At 37.8% G+C, this 21,562-nt stretch overlaps 1 pseudogene; it reads left to right on the top strand.

Annotated features, from left to right (window-relative positions):
* LOC128028846 (Fanconi anemia group J protein-like) overlaps positions 1 to 21,562 on the top strand; it is a 44,165-nt pseudogene that overhangs the window by 4,217 nt on the left and 18,386 nt on the right.

Consider the following 21,562-nt stretch of genomic DNA (forward strand, 5'->3'; position numbering starts at 1 on the left):
CTGGGCCGGAGCATTTGGGGCTGATGGTGAGAAAGCTCCTCAAACAACCCCCAACTCAAACCCTCATATCTGTCCACTTTATAATATATAGATCAGTGATTGGACTTCATTTAGAGTTCCTTTTATTTTGAAAGATGAAAAAGATATGAATAAAATAAAATATGAAAAAAAAATAAAAATAAAAAGTTGCTGTACAATTTCATTTTATTTATGTGTGACTTATTTATTTATATTAATAATTGAATAATAATGTTTTCTTACAACTTCCATTTTATGAAAGGTTTTATATATTCCAAACATATTTGTATATTTACATTGGAAAAGTTAATGAATTTTTTTTACATACTTTTGTTTCATAAATCACATGACTAATCTGTATCCACGTTTATTTGGATTGTTTTGAATGAATCTTTTATTGATTGATTGATTGTTACCAAATTTATATATAATAACTGATTTTTATAAATAAAAAAAATCACTGGCATATGTGATAATGTTCACATTTCTGATTTAAAAAAATTAAAGGTAAGTAAAGTGTCTTTTATTTTGACTGCGGACGTTACGTTGACATACGGACGTCATGTTCCTTCTGCTTTGCTGGAGTTGCTGGCACCCTGGAGTTTGTATTAAATTTCATAATCTTATATGCTAAGTTCTTTATACACAAGAAATTTAATAAGTCTTCCTTATGTTTTAAGCATTATATTTTGGAGCTTAATATGCTTCTTAAATCACACAAGCTTATAAAGAACAAGAAGAATGGAAAACTTTTGTATAAATATTATGACCTATTTCCCGAGGTATTCTTATTTTTCCACCTCTATTTAGTATGTTTGTTCTTTTTTTTTTTGTCTCTGGCATGTTATGTCTGTATAAATGTTTGATTGTATATTGATGGTTTTACACGTTTGTACCCAATGTTACCTTCAATAAAAGATTAAAAAAAAAAAGATTCATTTTTGTACATTACATACATTACATTACACAGCTACTTTTAACCCATCAAAATGCATCTTTTCTTTGTGATGTAATCCATCTGATATTGCTCTTAATTACTCCTGAGGTAAATGAAGTAATCTACAGGTGCTATTGCAGTAGTAACAGAAAGATATTTTGCTACGTAGTTAATATTTATGTACGTTTATGATCACCTGAAGCACTGCTTTAATCCCATTGCTGGCTGAATCGTGTTTTGCAGACCTCTTACCGTCATGTTAAGTTTCAGTTTAAATATTTTCCATGTACATACGATGAATTGAGATAAAGCAGATCCTATATTGATTCGTAAAAAAATATTTTTCAGTTCGTTTTGCCACATTCCGAAATTATCAGTCAGTTTAGATGATCAATTGTCAGCCAAACTTGGTGTAAATTTAGTGTTTACCCACAATTCACTTGTGGTGGCTCAAGAGCTGTCAAATGAAGCCAGTTTTCCAGTCTTCTGCAGCTCTAATGATTGTACAAATAGTTCAAATGAAATATTCTGTTATGTTTCACAGAGACAAGCTTATCTGTCTTTGACTTCTGTGTTGAAAAACTTAAAACAATGGCTCCCATGTTGTTCGTTTTCTGACGTTTTAAGGTAAGGAACAGGTTGAAGGCACTAGTTCGGCTGACTGTAAGAAACCAGAAGTGGCCACTCCATGTCAGTGTGCGTGCCATAACCGAAATGCACACCCTACTTTCAGTAACACAGCATCTAAACCACCTCTGGTTGATCTTCCTCGTGAAGGTACTTCTGCTCAAGCTACAACCCCTCTCTCAAAAGAAGGTAAGCATTTTGAACAAAACAAAAAACATGAAACACCATAATAAATTACTGTTGTTTGTCTTTATTGAGTGTGCTTTCTTGTTTCAGCGGTCAAAAGTGACCAGCCTAGGAAGTCAACTTTGTTTTCCCGTCTCTCTGAGAAACTTCAGGCCTCTCTCTCCAACGGAGAACAATAATAATAATAATAATAATTCTTTACATTTATATAGCGCTTTTCTTGACACTCAAAGCGCTTACATAGTCAGGGGGTATATCCTCATCCACCACCAGTGTGCAGCATCCACCTGGATTATGCGACGGCAGCCATATTGCGCCAGAACACCCACCACACACCAGCTTACCGGTGGAGAGGAGACAGAGCGATGAAGCCAATCAGTAGACATGGGGATTGTTAGAAAGCCATGATGGTCAGAGGCCAATGGGCGAATTTAGCCAGGATGCCGAGGTCACACCTCTACTCTTTCCGAAAGACATCCTGGGATTTTTTAATGACCACAGAGAGTCAGGACCTCGGTTTAACGTCTCATCCGAAGGACGGTGCTTGTTGACAGTATAGTGTCCCCATCACTACACTGGGGCGTTAGGACCCACACAGACCACAGGGTGAGCGCCCCCTGCTGGCCTCACTAGCACCTCTTCCAGCAGCAACCTAGTTTTCTCAGGAGGTCTCCCATCCAGGTACTGACCAGGCTCAGCCCTGCTTAGCTTCAGTGGGTAACCAGTCTTGGGCTCCAGGGTGATATGGCTGCCGGCCATCAGAACAAGATGATTTTAAGATCGACAGGAAGCGCATTCATACAGTACACCAGGCACAGAGCAGAAGGTACTTCTGCAAATAGCTTCTATTCCTGTGACATTATTGATTGGCTTGAGTCTTGTCATCACACTCAGTTTTTTATTTATTTATTTTCACAGAGCAGCAAGCGAAGGTGTCTTGAGCGAGGAGTGATTTACATTGATGATGATGAAGAGGAGGAGCATCTGGAGAGACCAGTTCCTGGGGCTCGGAGTTGGACCGTGGAATTGAACAGTGGTGCCAGAGCCGACAGCTGCCAGTCGCAGCCACAGTGTTGTGTGAGTGCACCTCAGACACATCTCTTATTGGGAGACTATGATGTAATATAGTGTCAAAAATAGCCACGGGGAGCACTGTTTGATATTTCTCCAGATTTCGTCATCCAATATCATTAAAGGGATAGTGCGCCCAATAAATGTAAATTCTTACTTTATGGAACTCAAAAGAACATATTTTGCAGAATTTTAGTATCTAAACTAGTTTGGTGAACATTGACTACTGTTGTATGGAAACATACTAGGATTTATTTTTTTTTTTTTCAAAATAACTTATTTTTCTGTTCCACAAAAGAAAGAAAATCATACAGGATCATAAATGATGATAGAATTGTCATTTTTAGTTGTACTATCCTTTTATCCCTACTTCAGCTTTTTAACCAAGGATGCCACTGGAACAGTATGTTATTAAATAATGTTATGATAAACAATATGCTAATTAATTAATGATTTTTTTCATTTTAATTTATTTAAAATATGTATTTAATTTAATAATAATTCATTTAAAATAAATCAATTCATCTTGTAATATTTCGTTTATGTTGTGTTATTTTATTGTTGACCACTTGGTGGCAGCAGAGGATGGCTCAATACTGAGATTTCAAAGGTTCATGGTGATATTGGATTTATTGTGGGGGTTTTCACGCTGCTGTTGGATACTTAATTATGTGTCTTTAAGCAGGCATTATCTGCTTAATTACTATAATTTGACTAGTACTGTGCCACAACAAGCCATATGACTCCAGATTAAAGGTATGCACACATCCTGAATAGGACAGCGCTAAAGCAATGTCTGACTGAATGCAAAACAGGATTTTATAGACGTTTGAGAATGCTAGATTTGTTTTAGCATATAGACTTTATGGGAAGGTTTCCAGCCTTTTGGATTGCACTTTGGTAATCTTCCTGACCCATCCTATCCATGCTTTGATAAACCCTAAATAAACAATTGGCACTTCATCAATTTCCATCAAGCAGAAATCCTCCTAATCTGGGGTTATGAAGTGTTATTATGAAGATGGTTTATTTGTTTTGTTAAGAGAGGCTGATTTGTAGGGCAGTTTAGCATCTCCATGTACTCCATAAGGCCTCTTAGAAAATCTGATGGAATGTAACCAACACCACGGCATTCACATGGCCAGTGGGGAGAAGAATCGGTGTCAGCGTGATTGTCCTGTCACACAGTAGGACATATTGCTTATAACTGACACAGTAGAAAAGGAGTGACTTGTGCTATGCGTTCCTCAAGATTGGTGGACTGTCACCGAGGAGGACGTCCCTGGCCTGATGGGCGGGCCGATGGGTGTGTTAGGTGGAGGGGGAGAAGAGAAAGCAGGCCTTAGGTTTCACTCTCTCACCTGACACCGTTCTCGGCCCCTGCCAGTACTGACTGACATCTTCAATGGGCCCTTTGAAGCAAGCTCCAGTTTAATTAAGAGGTTTGCCTTGCTTGGCAGTGATCTGTGAAAGCCTGGGATAAATATTGAATGGGGTTCACCTGCTGGTTACGGCGCTCTGGGGATAAACAGGTGCTTTGTGAGATTGGGGATTTGTGGGGTGGGGGCACTCCGGGGCAGCTATCAGGAGGGCTAAAGGGAGTAAAGACCTCACTGAAATGCTTCACTCGCTGTCTCTGTGTCTCGCCAGCTAACTATTTCTCTCTCTGTCCATCTGTATGGTGAGGGTGCAGTGGCCCAGGCAGGCGGACAGTGTGAGATTTCAGTCTCTCAGGTGTCAGGCTCTCAGAGCCAGCCTGTTGAAATGCAGTCTCCATTGTTCCCGCTCACACTCAGGCCTGCATCTTCCACCACAGGGCCATTGTAGAGCGCAGACAATCTAGCCTCACCATCTCAAACACAGGAGCTGCTCTCTCCACACTTCACCTGGCAAACAGAAATGCCACTGTCTAACAGAACAAACCCAGCTCTTATGATGTTTTTTCACCACTATCCGATAAGTACTTGGTAGATTCCTCCACATCTTCACACAGGAATTTAACAATGCTGATTTGTCTTAATTCTAGTTTCTTAATGGTGCCACTAAAGATTTAATTGAATCTGACTAACTTATTGACAACTTTAGCATGAGAATTTAACTTATTATCAGTTGCTATGAACGTTTTGGAAATCCATTAAAAAGAAACTTTTAATTAATGTGGTATACTTGGGAATCCTTTGACTTCATTGGTTGCATTGTAATATGTGTTTATGAGCTGGTTGTTTTCAGTTAATCAGAATCATCAGCTCAAGAATCATACTACACTGGTTAAGCTGTTATGTTTCTGATTTCTTAAAAAAAAAAGGAATCGCTTAATATAAGTTGCTCACTTGGGAAACTTTTAACTTTACTGATTGTAGTCTGTGTTTACATCACTACAGACGCCTGGTGCATAAGTTTATTTGCTCAGGAATCTGACTTCACAAGTAGAGTTGTATGATTTTGACAACTTCATTGTTCTCACCGTATGTTTTTTACAGGCTAGTTGTTTATAGTGAATCACAGTCAAGTTTGTGCTGTTTTTAATTAATAAAAAAAAAATAAACATTCATAAAAGGTGTTTGATGTACTAAAAACAACTTGGGAATCGGACTACACTAGTAGCGCTGTATGTTTTTGATTCATTAAAGAGAACCAGGAACTAAAAGTAATTCTCTTGGCACTGTTTTGACTTCATTGGTCCCACTGTATTTTTATTTTTTCCCCCAAAAAGAAATCGACTTATAGGAGTAATTTGCTCGATAATCAGACATAATCAGTCATACTCTGTTATATGCTGACTCTTTTCCAACTCACTTTCATTTTGCACTTTCTGGAACTGTTAATGTACTGAACGTCATGATGATGAACATTTAGTTCTGGTTTGGGGGAAAAAAAAGATTATTAGAAATGCACCATATAGTGACCAGCAGCTTATTTGATGTATTTGTAGTATGTGTGCTGGCCCTGAACTGTAACTAGCAGTTAGGTCCCACAAGAGCTGTGAAATGCTGTCATTGAACACCAATGCTTCTAAAAAAAACACCAAAGATGCTTTTATTTTCTTAGTGCTAGAACAATGGCCACATTTTCTTAGCAGAGCAATGAGCTGCTGGATGCATCTGCAGGTGTCTGCCCCTGTCTGGAACAGCATGCTTGAGTTAACGCTCCTACACAATGCCATGCACTGTTTTATTAGGAGCCTCTGTTGAGGTCTGGAGTGGCCTGAGGTGTACCTCTCTGCTCCACTGATATCAGGGCTTCGTCATGAAAGAATGTGCCACTCTGCCTGAATGTGTCTGTGGCGGCGGGTTCGGCCAATGGAGGCTGTTATCTGCATTCCAGGGGTGTCTTATTTGCTGTGCGGTAGTGAGTGGGGCCGAAACTGTGGCAGGCTGCATGTAACGGATACTCTTGTGTCAGCTGTTTCCTGCACTGCTGCTGACAAGGCCTTCCATTCACAATCAGCCCTTTCTCTCCCCCCTGCGATGAATAAGTAATTATTCGGTATAGGAGGCAGGATACTTGGACCGGCTTATTGAATGTAGCAGCAGCAGGTAAGGTGATCGGTAGGACCGTAACCTTAGCTGCTGCCAGCTCTCTGTTTATTTAGCATGTCGACACTGGTCTTTGTCCCAACGGGGGACAGTTTGCAAGACGGCTTACGTTCGCTTCCATTCTATCACTTACTGTAATATTTAATGACAAACAAGGTTTGAGAAGCAGCTTGGGTAACCGGAGCTGAACCTCTTCAGTGGAGTGCAGGCTAAAGGACAGCTTGATCCCTGATGTGAAGGTGTAACACACGCCGTGACTTCGCATTTGCTTATGAGGGATAATCTTACTGTCACTCTTAGGAAAAGAAAAGAAGCTAGTGTTATTTTGAAGGGCTGAAGGAAGACTGATATAGGAGTATTTATTTATTGGTATCAATATATTTATTTATATTTAATTGTACATGCTCATTTAGATTGCATTTACCACCATCTGACGCTCACTAAAAGTTTAAAACTAATTTTAAAAGTTAATACTAATGTAATAACACAGTTAAATGTAATCTTAGAAGTCTCAAAATGATCAATCATTTTTCACATGCATAATGTGATGTGATACCTAAAATCATTATTAATAGTACTGATTGATTGATTTTTGTGTGTCTGTTTTATTTTAAATGTATTAACACTCAAACAAAAAAGTTGTCAATCATGCCTGCAAAATCATGGTGTTGAGAGGGGAAAGAATTTGTACACACATACTTATAAAAGACACTTTTTATTTAGAACTTCAGTTTTTAAATAGATTTTTAATAGGTCTCTAGACCAATTTGCCATTTACAATTTCTTTGACCCTGATCGATTGACCGATTGATTAAATTTTTTGGTGCGGATATGTACAATGATGTTCAAAAGTTTGTGGTAGTGTGTTTTTTTTTATTTTTTTTTTATTTATTTTTTATAAGCATTTTATGCTCACCAAGTCTGCAATTGTTTGATCAAAAATACAGTAAAACATGAATATTGTGAAATTGTATTAATATTTTATTAATATTATTACGATTTAAAGTTAATACATTTTAATACATTTAAAATTGTATTCTTATGATTATTATTTTCAGTAACCATTACTCCAGTTTCCTTTATCAATGTTAAAATCATATGTGCTTCCTAATATTTTTGTGGAAACTATGATTTTTCAGTATTCTGAATAAAAAGTTCCAAAGAACACCATTTGAAATAGAAATGTTATGTCATTTTTATCAATTTAATTAATCCTTTCTGCATAAAAATTATCTCTCTGGAAAAATCTTACTTACCCCAAACTTTTTAACTATATTGTTTTAACAGTTTATCGTGCTTAAATCAATTCAGCTTAATGTTTACCCACTAAAATCAGTGCAGAAAATACAAATAAAAAACCTGCGTATTCTGTCTGCTCCTACCTATCAGCAATGATTAGAAACTAAATCCATAAACATACCAGGAAAGATTAAGCCCACTAATGCTCAAGGTGAAGAAATTTTGACTCTGTCCAGTTCCTGTATAACAGTTACTTTATTAAATATTCCAGGCATAGCAGTTCAGTACTGTAGATTTAAACACTTCACAAGCGTTTCTTGTTTTATGCATGCAGTATTTCAATGCTCCCACAGAATAAAGCAGAGACTCTCTGCTTGACACCAGCTGTGTAACGCATGAGTTGTGTGTCATTCCCATGAATGGAGGGGAAAGTGGGACACTTAAAATGCTCATACCTTCCTCAAGATCAGTTTCACCACTATAGCTGGCTGCAGCCAAGCATGGCCCTTTGTGTGAAAGCTGCAATTAAAGAGATCCAATCAGAGGGGCCAGTAGCATGAACAATGGCACAGTCTAAAATTACAGTATTGCTTGGGGTCATTCTGTCTTGACTTGTAGCATTTGCCAGCTATGTGAATGATTATCTATATCACTGCTTATACAAAAGCCTTTTCATGAGCTGGACAAACAAGGGCTGTAGCATTGCTTCAAGTAGGTTGTTTTTCTTTGTAATGTTTCTGCTTGACTTGTTTTTCTCTTTTTGTATTCCACAGTCTCCCGTGTCTTGTTCTCTCTGTCCTTGCGCCAACCTCAAAGCAGTGCAGAAAACGGTTGAAAAGTCCAAGGATAACGATAAAGACAAAGAGGGAAGCGAAAGGAAAAAGATCCCAACTATCTTCTTTGGCACTCGTACTCATAAACAGATCGCACGGGAGCAGAAACGAACACTTTACTCCACCGTGCCTATGACTATTCTGTCCAGCCGAGACCACACCTGTGTCCATCGCGAAGTGGTGCCTCATGCCAGCCGCAACAAGGGCTGCAAGGAGCGACTGGAGGCCAAGAATGTGAGTCAGCCCCTTTCCCACACCATGTGACATTGCAACCACCTTTTTGAGCAGAGGCTCTTCATTCATAAGTCATCATTAGAGCCTCTCGGAGGAATAAAAGAGAGTAGACTTAGACATCTCCTGGTTCAGTGAGTTCAAGGCGTGAACCCTGAACTCTGGCGATATTAGTGTTGAGAGAGTAACCTAAAGATCATCAATGAATCTCCACTCCACTCAAGACTGAAATTAAACTAACAAATTCAGGGTACATTAGGCCAAAAGAGAATAATGGATATTTAAAAATACTTATTTTAAATTTAGCTTTGATTTAATATTTGTATAATATTTTTTCATGTGTAGAAGATATTCTATGAATATTAGAATATTTTAATTATATAAATAAATAATATATAACACTTTTTTTGTTTTGTTTCTTGTTGCCATTTGTATTTAAACATCTTGGTTCCAACGACTTGAAAAATTGCAATTACGCCAATGTTGTTTAATGCAATGATGACTTTAACCAAACAAAGAGTGAAGTAGTGTGAAATAATAATGGTGGAAATGGTTACATTAGCATCATTTCTGCAATGTATGAAGCAACGCCTATACAAAAGTTACTTTTAAACCAAAGAGCTTTGTCAGTGAGGTGAATCCAAGTGACCAACTTGAACCTGCTGCGAAATCTCTGTGGGGAGATCTTTCCCCCTCAGCTCAAATTCCAGATTGTGTGGATGCCAATTTGAAAAGATCCACTGAAAACAGTTATGTGGCTGTACCTTAACAGTTTCTGTCTGCGGTGTGGGGCTGTTTTCTTTGGCTGCAAACAGCGTTTGAATGAAGATGGACAGTTTTTGTGGTCCAAATTGTGGCACATTATTAGAATGCTCTCATTTTAGATTTTTGTATGATAATGGTGTTTTTTGTGTGTGTATTGAAGGAGTGGATGCCGAGTTGCCATATCCTTCATACCAGAGATGGGACCAAGTCCCCATGTCTGCTTCATACTGATATTATATTATATTATTACATGATTTCTTGTTTGACTATTAATCAAGTTATAGCAAGAGTGAAATGTGTAACCTTATGTGTGCTGTATTTCTTTTCCTCAAGATTAATGTCCACATATTATGTGTGTGTATCCAACCGTAATGATAAGACACTTGCCAGTGCTAGAAAGCCTTGAATTTTAGATAAGTTCTCTGTGTATGTGTGTTAGTATCTGTCTGTACAGGGAGAAGCTCAGACAGTCCCAGGACAAACGATCAACTGCCAGTGTCCAGCGTATCAGATATACGTCTTTGGAGGGTTTATCTAGGTTTTGGAACCAATCAGAATTTTGTTGACTCATGTATTGACGCAATTAGTATCCTCTGTCAGGGTATAACTGTGGTTGATTTTGTATTGTACTGGGGGCGGCCTGCGAACTCCTTCGAGAGTGTTGAAGCTGACTTCTGCTGATGAAATTGCAAACTATTTTCTTCAAGTAAAATTATTATTATTAATTGAACTCATCTCTGAGTCCTGGTCTTCATTGCGACATATCTGGTCCTTGGGTTTTAACTGTAAATTCCCCTACAGTTAATGGTGGAGGATCGGCGGGCAATAGTTCTTTGGTGACATCCCTGATCAATCATCAAACCAAGGTAGGAAAGATTTTAGATTTAATATTATTGGTTAGGGACTGTCTGTAAGTGGAGGGGGTCGAGAGAAGGAGGAACGATAGACTCACTCAGACGTGAGGGGGTAGACACCAGCTCCAGGGTGGAGTAAGGTAAATTGGTGTCACAATATACCTGTAAATAAGTAACCTTGTGAGTATAAGGGGTACAAGTACACATCGGTAGGTCTTGATATAAGATATTTAGAGATGTGTACAGTTACAGAGGGAACAGGTGCACACCTATAGGTCTTAGAGAGAGACGTAAAAATTTTCTAGGTGTGCACAGTCCAGGGGAGGACAAAAACGCATTCTTAACAGGCATGTGAACCCGTAAAGGGCAGTGCTGGGTCAAGCACCGAGGGACAAGGGACACATAGAGCCGTAAATAGGCAGTGCTGGGTCAAGCACAGAAAGCCGAAAAGCACGAGAGGCCATAAAGGGCAGTGCATTTACGGCCAGGGAAGCCAAAGTAGGGGTATGGGAAATCCCGAGAAGAATGTAAGACGCTAGACGGGGGTTCTAGTCGTATCTCGCTCTTCCAACTCTCGATCACCCACCATTACAGACGGGGGCGCCCCGAGCTTAGAAATAGGCCAGGTCAGTGGTTAGGGAAAAGAGTATCCAAAATTAGTGTTTAAAAATAAATAGTGATAATTCATATGTGCACCTATAAAAATATAGGGATATATGCAAAGGGAAAGTATTGATTGATCTGGGATGCCTCAGGAACAACCCCAAAAGAGCTAAAATGTAGTTTTCATGACCCTGATTGGATTGGACCAGTATATGGAAATTCTGGAATATACTTTGTAATTTCATCACGCAGAAGTCAAGTGCTGTTGGTAAGATCGCCGCCTCAATATGTTTTTGGTTTATGATAGAAATATGACTGACAAATTAGGTAACCTGGTCAGCCCTGATAGAAATAATGAAACAGAAGAGAGCAAATGCTGTAAACAGTTTGGCTCTGAAGCTCTGACTTTAAAAAAAATATATATATTCTCTGAATTCATTTAAAGAATGATCAGTCTGAGCTTTAATTCTGATTGTAATGTTAAAACAAAAACTTGATTGGCTTTAAACTTAGAAAGAACCTGAGAAATAAACATTTATAAATGTATGTGCCGATTTGTTAAAAATAATCCCAGAAGTAACTGAGTGATGATTTAATCTGATTCTCTGTGCATAGAAGGTTTAAATGACAAAGAATGATATCATAAGATCTGTTCCAGTTCTTATATAATTGTTGAAAGTTCTGACAAGGCATACTGAGCAGAATTCTGGGTTAGTGAAAAAAAAAAAAAAAAAAAAAAACTGTAGGCACACAAATTGGCAGTGGCATTTTGGAAAAACTTAGAAGCTTATGTTTTGCTTTAAAAAAGATAAAATTACTTTGACTACAATGAAGCCGTTGTTTTATCTCATGCTGGCCCCCACCATGACTCTGGCTTAAGCTTTAAAAGTACCAGAGACATGTTCTGAGTAAAAAAAAAAAAAAAAATGTAATTCCTATATTTACTAATGTTTGGCCAAAAGAGTAATTTTATTGTTGGATTGCAAAATTGTAGTCACGCAGCATCATAAAAAAAGAAAAAAGAAGAGAAAAGAAAATTATTTTTTGTTTATGAGATGATAAAGTTGTAAACAAGTAACATAAACGGGGGTTTCAAAGTAACTTTGAAGACAGCATGCTAGCAAGACCCAAAGTAATATACCTGGGTCAGATAACCTCTGACAGATTTAAAACCAATGTTGAAATTCAGAAGCCATGGCCAGAATTAAGTGAATGGATAAATACAAGTTGATGTAAAAGTAATGACAATGACTGCAAAGAACTTTGAGAAACATTTGAGTTGCGAAAAAAAGTAAAAATACAAATATAAAGATGTTTATTTTTAAAATGCATATAATTTCTGACAAGTTTTAAACTGGGCTAGAGTAAAATGATAGTACGATGAAATTATGTTAAAAATGAATGAAAAATGCATTGTTACGAGTCCTGAATCCCTCAGAGTTCTCTCTCTCTCATTCAAAGTAAGCTAAAATGCCGTTATCTGAGCTTGTGTTTAAGTGATAAGATATTTATAGTACAGCACAGTGTTTCAGTCAAATCATAGGCAGAGATGCTAAAGGACATGATAAAAAGAGTTCAGATTTAATGCATTAAGGGCAATTGGTAGTTAAATGTTCAACTGCCCAATGCATGTAAGAAATAAGAGATTATAAAAATAATGAATAACAATTTAGGAGCAATTGTTGAAGAGACATGAGGTCTTTAAAATCATAATACAGACCCTGAGCTATAGATGTAATAATTTTGAATAGTTAAACAGTTGTATTGCTATTTGTTCTATGACCAGTAACTTATCAGTCTTATTTTTAGTCTCCACCCATCATACAGGGCCTGATGGCTGCAGCTACAGAAGCAACAGAAAATTACAATGAATGGACGGGTGTGAAAAATAAATTCACTGAGTAATCTCAGCATGATAGTTTGGAGGTATCCAATTGAGTTTAGCGATTAAATATTAGTTTGATTAACCTTTTTCAATGTTTTAATACTAGTAGGTGCTGTCAATGGCTCTCATGGTTCTTGAGTGCACCTTTCCTAAGCTGCAGGAAATACTGGATTCTGGAAGAAGACTGTCGAGGATGTTGCAACGGGAAAAAGTGGTTACCAGTGTGCATGAGGTGATTTCTCAATGACGGGTAAGATCCTCTTCTGGCCAATAGGGGACAACCTAAGGCAGGGGGTCACCGCCACTGGGCACCTGCCCTGAAGGGAGGTGTTATATGTGAGATGGTAGTGGAGTTGAGCAGATGCTTGATAGGCCTAGAGCATCATTAAGAGGGGAACTGTATGAAGTACAGCAATCTGCCTCAAAATGTGAGCTCCTCCAGACCTGATCACCAGCAACCGCATTCCTTGACTGATTGTTGTGACAAGCGTCCACAACTTGATGCAACTATGCCAGTGGATCACACCCTGAGGACAAGGAGCTTATTTATAAAAAGTTAATGGCAATGGGCTTTCAAGAACCATCTGAGACCATGTGATGACAGCCATTATTCTGAGACAAAAAAATTCTTATGAGGCTAAAATGATATTGAACTAATATGTCTATATCATAGTCTTTACTCATGCAGGTCATTAGGCATGGCATAAGATGATTACAAGATATGGTGGTGGCTAAAAATGAAGACTGCTTCTGCTTAATCAAGAGATGGTTTAGATAACAAAGGTTAAGGGAATTAAACATGTAAGGTAAAAATAATTTTAAAGAAATGTTCCTAGCATTATGTATTTTAAACAGTTTAAACTGAGATTTTAGATCTAGAAACTTTGACATTTTTAACTTATTTGAATAATTTAGGGTTATATGTTGTAATGAATTTTATATTATAGTCTAAGTTAAAGTTTGGCAAAAATTGTCAAAATAAATAAATAAATAATATTTTGCACAGTAAGAGAGAGAGAGAGAGTGCTTGAGTGGAGGCAGGGATGGTGCTCTTCTTCTATTATTGGCCTGCTAAGAAAGAGTAACCAAAACAGAGCAATAATTTTAAGACCAAAACAACCCAGCTGATTTTTCTCAAAATAAAAATCATTAATGAACAGGCAAACTTTGAGATTAGATAAGAGATTAGGTACAAACTTGGTAAAATGCACAGACAATGTTTGAGTTTAAATCCTTCCGATGTAATACCAAAAGGAAAACCTTAAATATGAGCTATTAAAATATAAATGTGTTAAGTATGTGCATGCATGAGGATGGCTATATATATATTATTGGGGGACAATTCTGTTCCTGTTTTGTTTCAATTGAGTCACTAACCTCTGGAATGAGTGTTTTATCATTACAGATGTGTTAAGTGAAATTACTTTACAGAAGTCGATAATTCTGAGTGGAACTAATGAAAAGACAATGCCAAACATGGGACGAGCTTTAAGAGGATTGGTTATCCAGCTCTGTCTGCTACTGGTAATAATGACTTGTTTTGTCTTTTATAATACTGATTTAAATCACTCTCTGGATTAATATGTTAAAGAGTGTTTATATGATTGGATTTGTGAAATTTAAGTTTGCCGTCCAAAATGGGTTTAAAATCCATGCCTAAATTTAAATGAGGGTCTAAATTTTAACAAGTTAACACTTTGTTGTTTGAATGGTGAAGGTAAATATTTTAGACTTGACGGCAGAAAAACAGTGACAGATTGGCTACGTCACTAACCAAATTATCCAGAGAGCACCCTCACATAAAGAAGCCTGGTGGGAAAACAAAGGAGTGAATCCTGCTTGTGTACTATAGTGCAAAAGCTTTATGTAGTGGTTTATGTAGAACAGAGATAAGTTGAACAAAAACGTGTGGATAGCCCCTTAATGGAGCAAATCCATAACAAGAGGTTTGAATTAATTGAAATAGCACAGCAAAAAAAAAAATTATAATAATAAATTTTGTTTAAACAACACAATTGTAATAGGCTCTATGGAGCTGCTTATGAACACTTGTCAAGTCAAATTAATACTGTGAACACTGACAGGTCTTTTTGATAATGTATACTGCTTCAATACAGATTTACAGAAACTGATGATGTCTCTTTAATAAATATTTCGCCGTTTAGAACTAAGTAATAGTATTGTTCATTTAGTAATAGTATTGGGAAATCTGTGTGCTCTTTTTTTAGTTTATAATAATTTATGAGTAAATAAATATCACTACCAATTGACAAACATGAACGAGGGTTTTAAAGACATTGATCACGTAGCTGATGTGTAAGCATTTCTAACTGACAAAACAGTGAGAACTAAATTGACTTAATACGAGGTATTGAGGATTTGCTTCTGAATGTGTCATTAATATAGTCTGAGTACAGTAATATGGTATGATAATTGACAAGACTTACATTAAAAAAAAAAAAGGGTAATAATAAGGCAATGAGTATGGTTAACAGTAATGTCCTGGTATAAAATACATGCATGACAATAAGTGGATAGGTTAGTTGTATTTTTGAAGTTAGACACTTCGATACTTAAAATGTAATTTTGATCAAATGTTGTTAACAATGACAAGTTTGGGTTAATGGTTAATATATGTTTAAACAGCATGTGAACTATGATGACTGCAAATGGATTCGTGGTGAAAGTAAAACTTAATAAAAGGGCTATTAAGTATTAAACTAGGAACTGCTCTAGGTTTTCGAGGAAATAATGATTATGATTATTTTTTTTTTTTTTTTTTTTTTTTTTAAAGATGGCTCAATATTGATCTTACTTATTTTTGGTTTGTTTATTTTTGTGTTTTTAACACCAAGTTTGGAATGAAAGGGTAAAATGGATATTCAATCTCTATAATTGTACCATTGATCGGGAAAATGATAGATTTTCATAAAATAAGGGTATCTTTACTGGGATTTAGGTTATAAGCAATGTCTGTATTTGGTATCTGTGAGGTGACTGAGGGTCTGACATATGTCAGGAATGCAATAACAGTGGTTATTCATTTAGCCCGGCTTCCAGAGAATAATATATATACGTTTATTGTAATGAGTTTATTTTACTATATGACCAAATTAACTAAAATTCATCATAGTTGTATAAGACATGTTAAAAGAAAACAAATAAGACAAATATCCTTCTTAAGGGTTAAATTTTTTTTTGAATTGGTTATAGTGTATGCGTTTTTCTTTAATGATTTGTTAAATCTGGTTAATGAATATGCAAATTTAGTCTTAAGGCTGTTGGATAAATGTTTGGTTTTAGAGGGTAAGTGTGAAGTAGCTGTAGTAGGAAGAGAGGTATTTACAAAGATATGTTGATGAAAGTGAGGACACTTTTCCAGGTAGAGGGACACACAGAATGATTCACTGGAAAAGACATTATGTGAAGAAAGACTAGTGCAAGTGCCGATATTGTGGGATTAAGTAAGTAGATTAATGTATATGGGAAATAAGAATGTATATGGGAAGTATTTTGTACAAAATATTGTGTTTATTACTAGAAATGTCAGCCAGTACCAGAGATTTTAAGTATGCACATGTTTAAGTTGACCAACAGTCTGCATTCTTAGCATGCATCACAACGACACCTGACCTCATTTATTAGACCAGATGTGGGGTATTAGACCCCACATTGATCTAAAACGGGGGACTGAAGGAGTGGATGCCGAGTTGCCATATCCTTCATACCAGAGATGGGACCAAGTCCCCATGTCTGCTTCATACTGATATTATATTATATTATTACATGATTTCTTGTTTGACTATTAATCAAGTTATAGCAAGAGTGAAATGTGTAACCTTATGTGTGCTGTATTTCTTTTCCTCAAGATTAATGTCCACATATTATGTGTGTGTATCCAACCGTAATGATAAGACACTTGCCAGTGCTAGAAAGCCTTGAATTTTAGATAAGTTCTCTGTGTATGTGTGTTAGTATCTGTCTGTACAGGGAGAAGCTCAGACAGTCCCAGGACAAACGATCAACTGCCAGTGTCCAGCGTATCAGATATACGTCTTTGGAGGGTTTATCTAGGTTTTGGAACCAATCAGAATTTTGTTGACTCATGTATTGACGCAATTAGTATCCTCTGTCAGGGTATAACTGTGGTTGATTTTGTATTGTACTGGGGGCGGCCTGCGAACTCCTTCGAGAGTGTTGAAGCTGACTTCTGCTGATGAAATTGCAAACTATTTTCTTCAAGTAAAATTATTATTATTAATTGAACTCATCTCTGAGTCCTGGTCTTCATTGCGACATATCTGGTCCTTGGGTTTTAACTGTAAATTCCCCTACAGTATATATAGCAAAAGATAACCCATGCACCCACCATTTTTACTGACCACCTACATAAGTGTACAGGTAATGGCCTCTACCCTGTTCATCTTTGAGTGTTGGGCCTACAGTAAGTAGCGATCCACTCTTCAGGAATTTGTTAGCTACTGAATCTCTTGAATTGGATCTTGTGAACGGAGATTGACCCACACTTTACTGTGGAACCAAACACCTCGTTTCCTGATCTTCACAGTGGCCTGCAGGCCAACAGCAAGTGTGGCCACTTATTCTGTGAGCCCTCTTCTCCTTTCACTGTAACACTGTCGTAGACGAGCTGGTGACACTGAAACACAAACCTTTGCTTTAAGGTTTCACAAATTTAATCTCTGTCACTAAAGCTATGGAGAACAGTTGCAGGCGATAATATCCCCAATCAGTCATACAGACCTTTTTTGTTGTACAAACTTGTCAAAGGCTTCAAACGCACTTTGTTCCAGTAGTCTCTGACCATCGGGCGGCCCGTGTAATGATACCTTTTATGCTACACCACAGGTGTCCACTCACCTCTCGACTGTGTTGCGCCCCTGCACATGAAAGCGGGAAAGACCCTGCCGACAACCCTGCAACCCCAAGCGAGTTGTCGTTTTCCTCAGCCTCCCTGGGGTCCCATCTCTTGTGTCCTCTTATGAGCCTTATGAGTCTTTATTCCACTCTCCTGGCCTTACTGAATGGCTGAAGAGCATAGGGTTTTCAGACACTTGTCGTTAGGTCGCACACCCCTCAGCAGTGCCATCATCACCTTCATAAGAGTTGGAGGACAGGAGGATCCAAACGGCACAATCTGGTTGACATTTATCCCGTGACGGTCTAAACCTGACTGTTAGGTTGACTGTTAATCCCTCTTTGAGTATGTATACTGGAAGCTGCCATCAGCCTTTCAGCAGCATGTTACAGGTTCCAGTGAATCACGAAACTGGAAACTGAAAATGCACAGATACTCCTCTTTTCTGAAGGGATACACCTGCCTAAATAATTGTATAAAAACATTTTTTTTATAAAGGAAGAGTAAGGGATATCCAACTGTTATGTGGGTTTATTCCATCAGAGCATCTATAATTTTTTCAGTACATGAACCGTTTATTGTATAATTTCAAGTATTCCTTGGGATTCAAACCAACAACCTTGGTCTTGCTGGAGCTAGCTATGCTTTACCACTTATGTTGCTTAAGTCTTGGCAAGTGCATCTCAAACATTAAAATAATGTTATTTGTTTGTTTATATATTTTCATGTCTTTTCAGGGTCTGTCATGTCGGTACTAACACAATGTGCATAAAATGCATGATCAGAACACGTTACACTGGGTTCATGGGCTACATCATGCCTGGGACATTGAGGATCTTGTGCTTCTTGGTGCTAAGCTGCGATCCTGATGGAAATCAATCTGAAAGAGCAGATTGTGGTGCTGGATGAGGCTCATAACATAGGGGACTGTGCCCGTGAGAGTGCCAGTTACAATCTGAACCAAGCTCAGCTGTTGCTGCCACGTGATGAGATTGATGGAATGGTGACACACAACATTCGTCGTGATCAACACAGGCCTCTGCTGGCCTTTTGCTGCAGCCTCACCAAGTATTGCCCATCTTTTCTCCAAAGTTTCATTTCAAAGTCTCATTATACTCATTGGGCTATCAATTTTCTGCTTCATCATGAGTTTTAATATGTTTGAGAGCTGCGTGACTCTTTTTGGTTAATTTGATCTGCTTCCTTACATTTATAAAGCTGGGTGCAGGACAGCTGCAATAGCTTGGAGGAGCGTGAATATGAGTCTTCTTGTAAGGTCTGGATGGGGACAGAGATTCTTGGCATTTTCCATGGCTTTGGCATCACAGCAGACACCTTTTCTTTGCTACAGGTATCCTTCCTGCATGTATCTTCCTCCCTTTTGACCAGAAGGAGTATACTAACAGTCTGTCCACTTTTTTTAATCTGCTTTTTGTAGAAAAACCTGGCAGCAGTGCTGGAGAAGGAGGAGTGGCTCGGGCTGGTGAACGGGAGAGAAGACAAGGTGCAGGTTCCCACCATCAGCTCCAGCACTCAGTCAATGCTCAAAAGCCTCTTTATGGTGCCGGAATTTCTTTTCAGACAAAATTGCAGGTCATTATCACAAACTACCCATCATTCTTCTTCCCTTACTATCTCTAAAAATGTTTTTTGAAGTGATTTTTAAAGACCCCTTGAAATCACATTTGAAGTTTTATGGCTTCTAGTAGTCCATATCTTTTATGCTGGTGTGCTTCTAAAAAGTTGACAAGATTTCAGTATAACTTTTACAGAGAAACCATAAATTCAAAACAAACTGAAAAAGTAAGTAACAGTGAATGTTTTTGCTACTGATATTTAAAACATCGCTGTCCTAATTCAGTACAGTGAGGGTTGCTGAAATATTAGTTTAATGACACAGTCTTCAGGAAACTTCATGGCCAAATAAATCTTGCCTAATATACTATTGCCAGTAAAATCATCAAAAATGTGTGTTGAATGATTGACAGGTCATCCAGACCTAGTTTAATACATGTAAATAGCTTACAAAGTATTTTAGTGTGCTTGATAAATCCTTGTCTTTTAAAAAGTTTTGATTAAATCTTCTACTACATGCTCTAGTAAGCCACTTCAACCAATTTAGTTAATCTGCATTAATCTGTTAGTTTTACTTGATTTTTCTTTTTGTAAATATGTCCAGGTTATGTGGCCCTCCAGCAGAGCTTCATGTGGACCACCCCGCAGGACCTGCCTGATGCTCAAGGCTTTTTTGCACAACCCCACCGTCGCCGACAGAGCACCCGCACCAAAACTCTGGTGCACACCCTGAGCTTTTGGTGCCTCAACCCTGCCGTGGTGAGAGCAACTATTCTTGCTGCAATACTTCTAAAACCTCATTTGGATGATGTCAGTATGAGTATGAATGGTAAGATGCTATGGCTGGTGATGTGTGTCATGACAGGCATTTTCAGATCTGAGCGACGGAGTATTGTGCTGACCTCGGGCACCCTCTCTCCCATTGGCTCCTTTTCCTCTGAGCTGGGCATCAAATTCTCCATCCAGCTGGAGGCGAATCACGTCATCAGCAAGTCACAGGTCCGGAGTAGATATTTTAATATTAACATTTTGATAAAATTCAAAGGGACAGCACTTATTTGTCCATTATTAAATGTCCTTGTTGTCATTTTTGATCAATTTAATGTGCCGTTGCTGAATAGAAGTGTTAATTTCTTTCACAAAAACATTTATGAATGGTTGTGTAACTTAATTTCTGAGTTGGATAATAGGTGTGTGTTTGTTTATATTGCAGGTCTGGGTCGGTACAATTGGTGCAGGGTCGTAAACTTTGCGCCACATTTCAGCATGCAGAGACATTTGCCAGGATGAAGTAGGGGCACTGCTGTTGAAACTGGGTTCTCTGCTTCCGGCCATCCTACAAGGTATATACCTAAAGTCCGTATTCTCTACAGTTAGTGCCGCTGGCTAACGTAAGCATCACTATTGCTCAAATTTAGAAGCTTGTTCAAATCAAATTTAGTTGCACCATTAGTGCTAAAGACATGAATAAACTGGCAATAAAATGGCAATACAATTCTAAACAATGAGTAGTTTTTTTTTTTTTTCTGTAAGTCATGTCAAATTGATACCGCAGCTCTGCAGAGCCACCACTGGGAGGCCTTAGAGACCACAACTTTGCATTTCTGTAAACATGCTGATGCTTTTCATAAAATACTATAAAAATATAATCTTTATGCTGTGTGATACTGTGGTTGCTGTCTGACATTCCGGTAGAGGATCCACTTAACCATAACACAACAATTAACTGCTTCAGAATTCAATAGCATTGGTCAGACTATGACCATATGCGCTCATATGTAGCCCTAATGCATTATAGATAATGAACGAAACCTTTGAGTGCTGGCTTGCGGTTTTTCTGTATCCCTTTTCAGGTAACAGTTTCAATTATTGAAAGTCACTGAAAATTACTTTGTTCTTCATTGTTTGTTATGTTTAGCTCATGAGTAATCCAGCCCTATTCAATCTGCCTGTCATTATGTACCCTCAGAGAGGATGGTTACCTTTATTAAATGTGTGTGTGTGTGTGTGTGTGTGTGTGTGTGTGTGTGTGTGTGTGTGTGTGTGTGTGTGTGTGTGTACATCTTTGTTGATCTAAATTAAGTGTACAATTCCAATATATTTAATCCAATATCTTTAGCCTACCAGGATCATAGTATGGTTCCCCAACTTTAACACAACAACCAGTTTCTTTATATAGTGACCACATCAATTTCCTATTGTAGATCATGTCCATGTATAAATGTTCCATGTGGATTAATATTTAATCCGCAACTGAGCCGTTTAGGGACACATTGGAGACTGTGGAGGTTCTGGAGCCCCGTCTGAGAAGGAGCAGACCATATCT

Source organism: Carassius gibelio, chromosome A15 (assembly GCF_023724105.1).
Source record: "Carassius gibelio isolate Cgi1373 ecotype wild population from Czech Republic chromosome A15, carGib1.2-hapl.c, whole genome shotgun sequence".
NCBI classification, from domain to species: Eukaryota; Metazoa; Chordata; class Actinopteri; order Cypriniformes; family Cyprinidae; genus Carassius; species Carassius gibelio.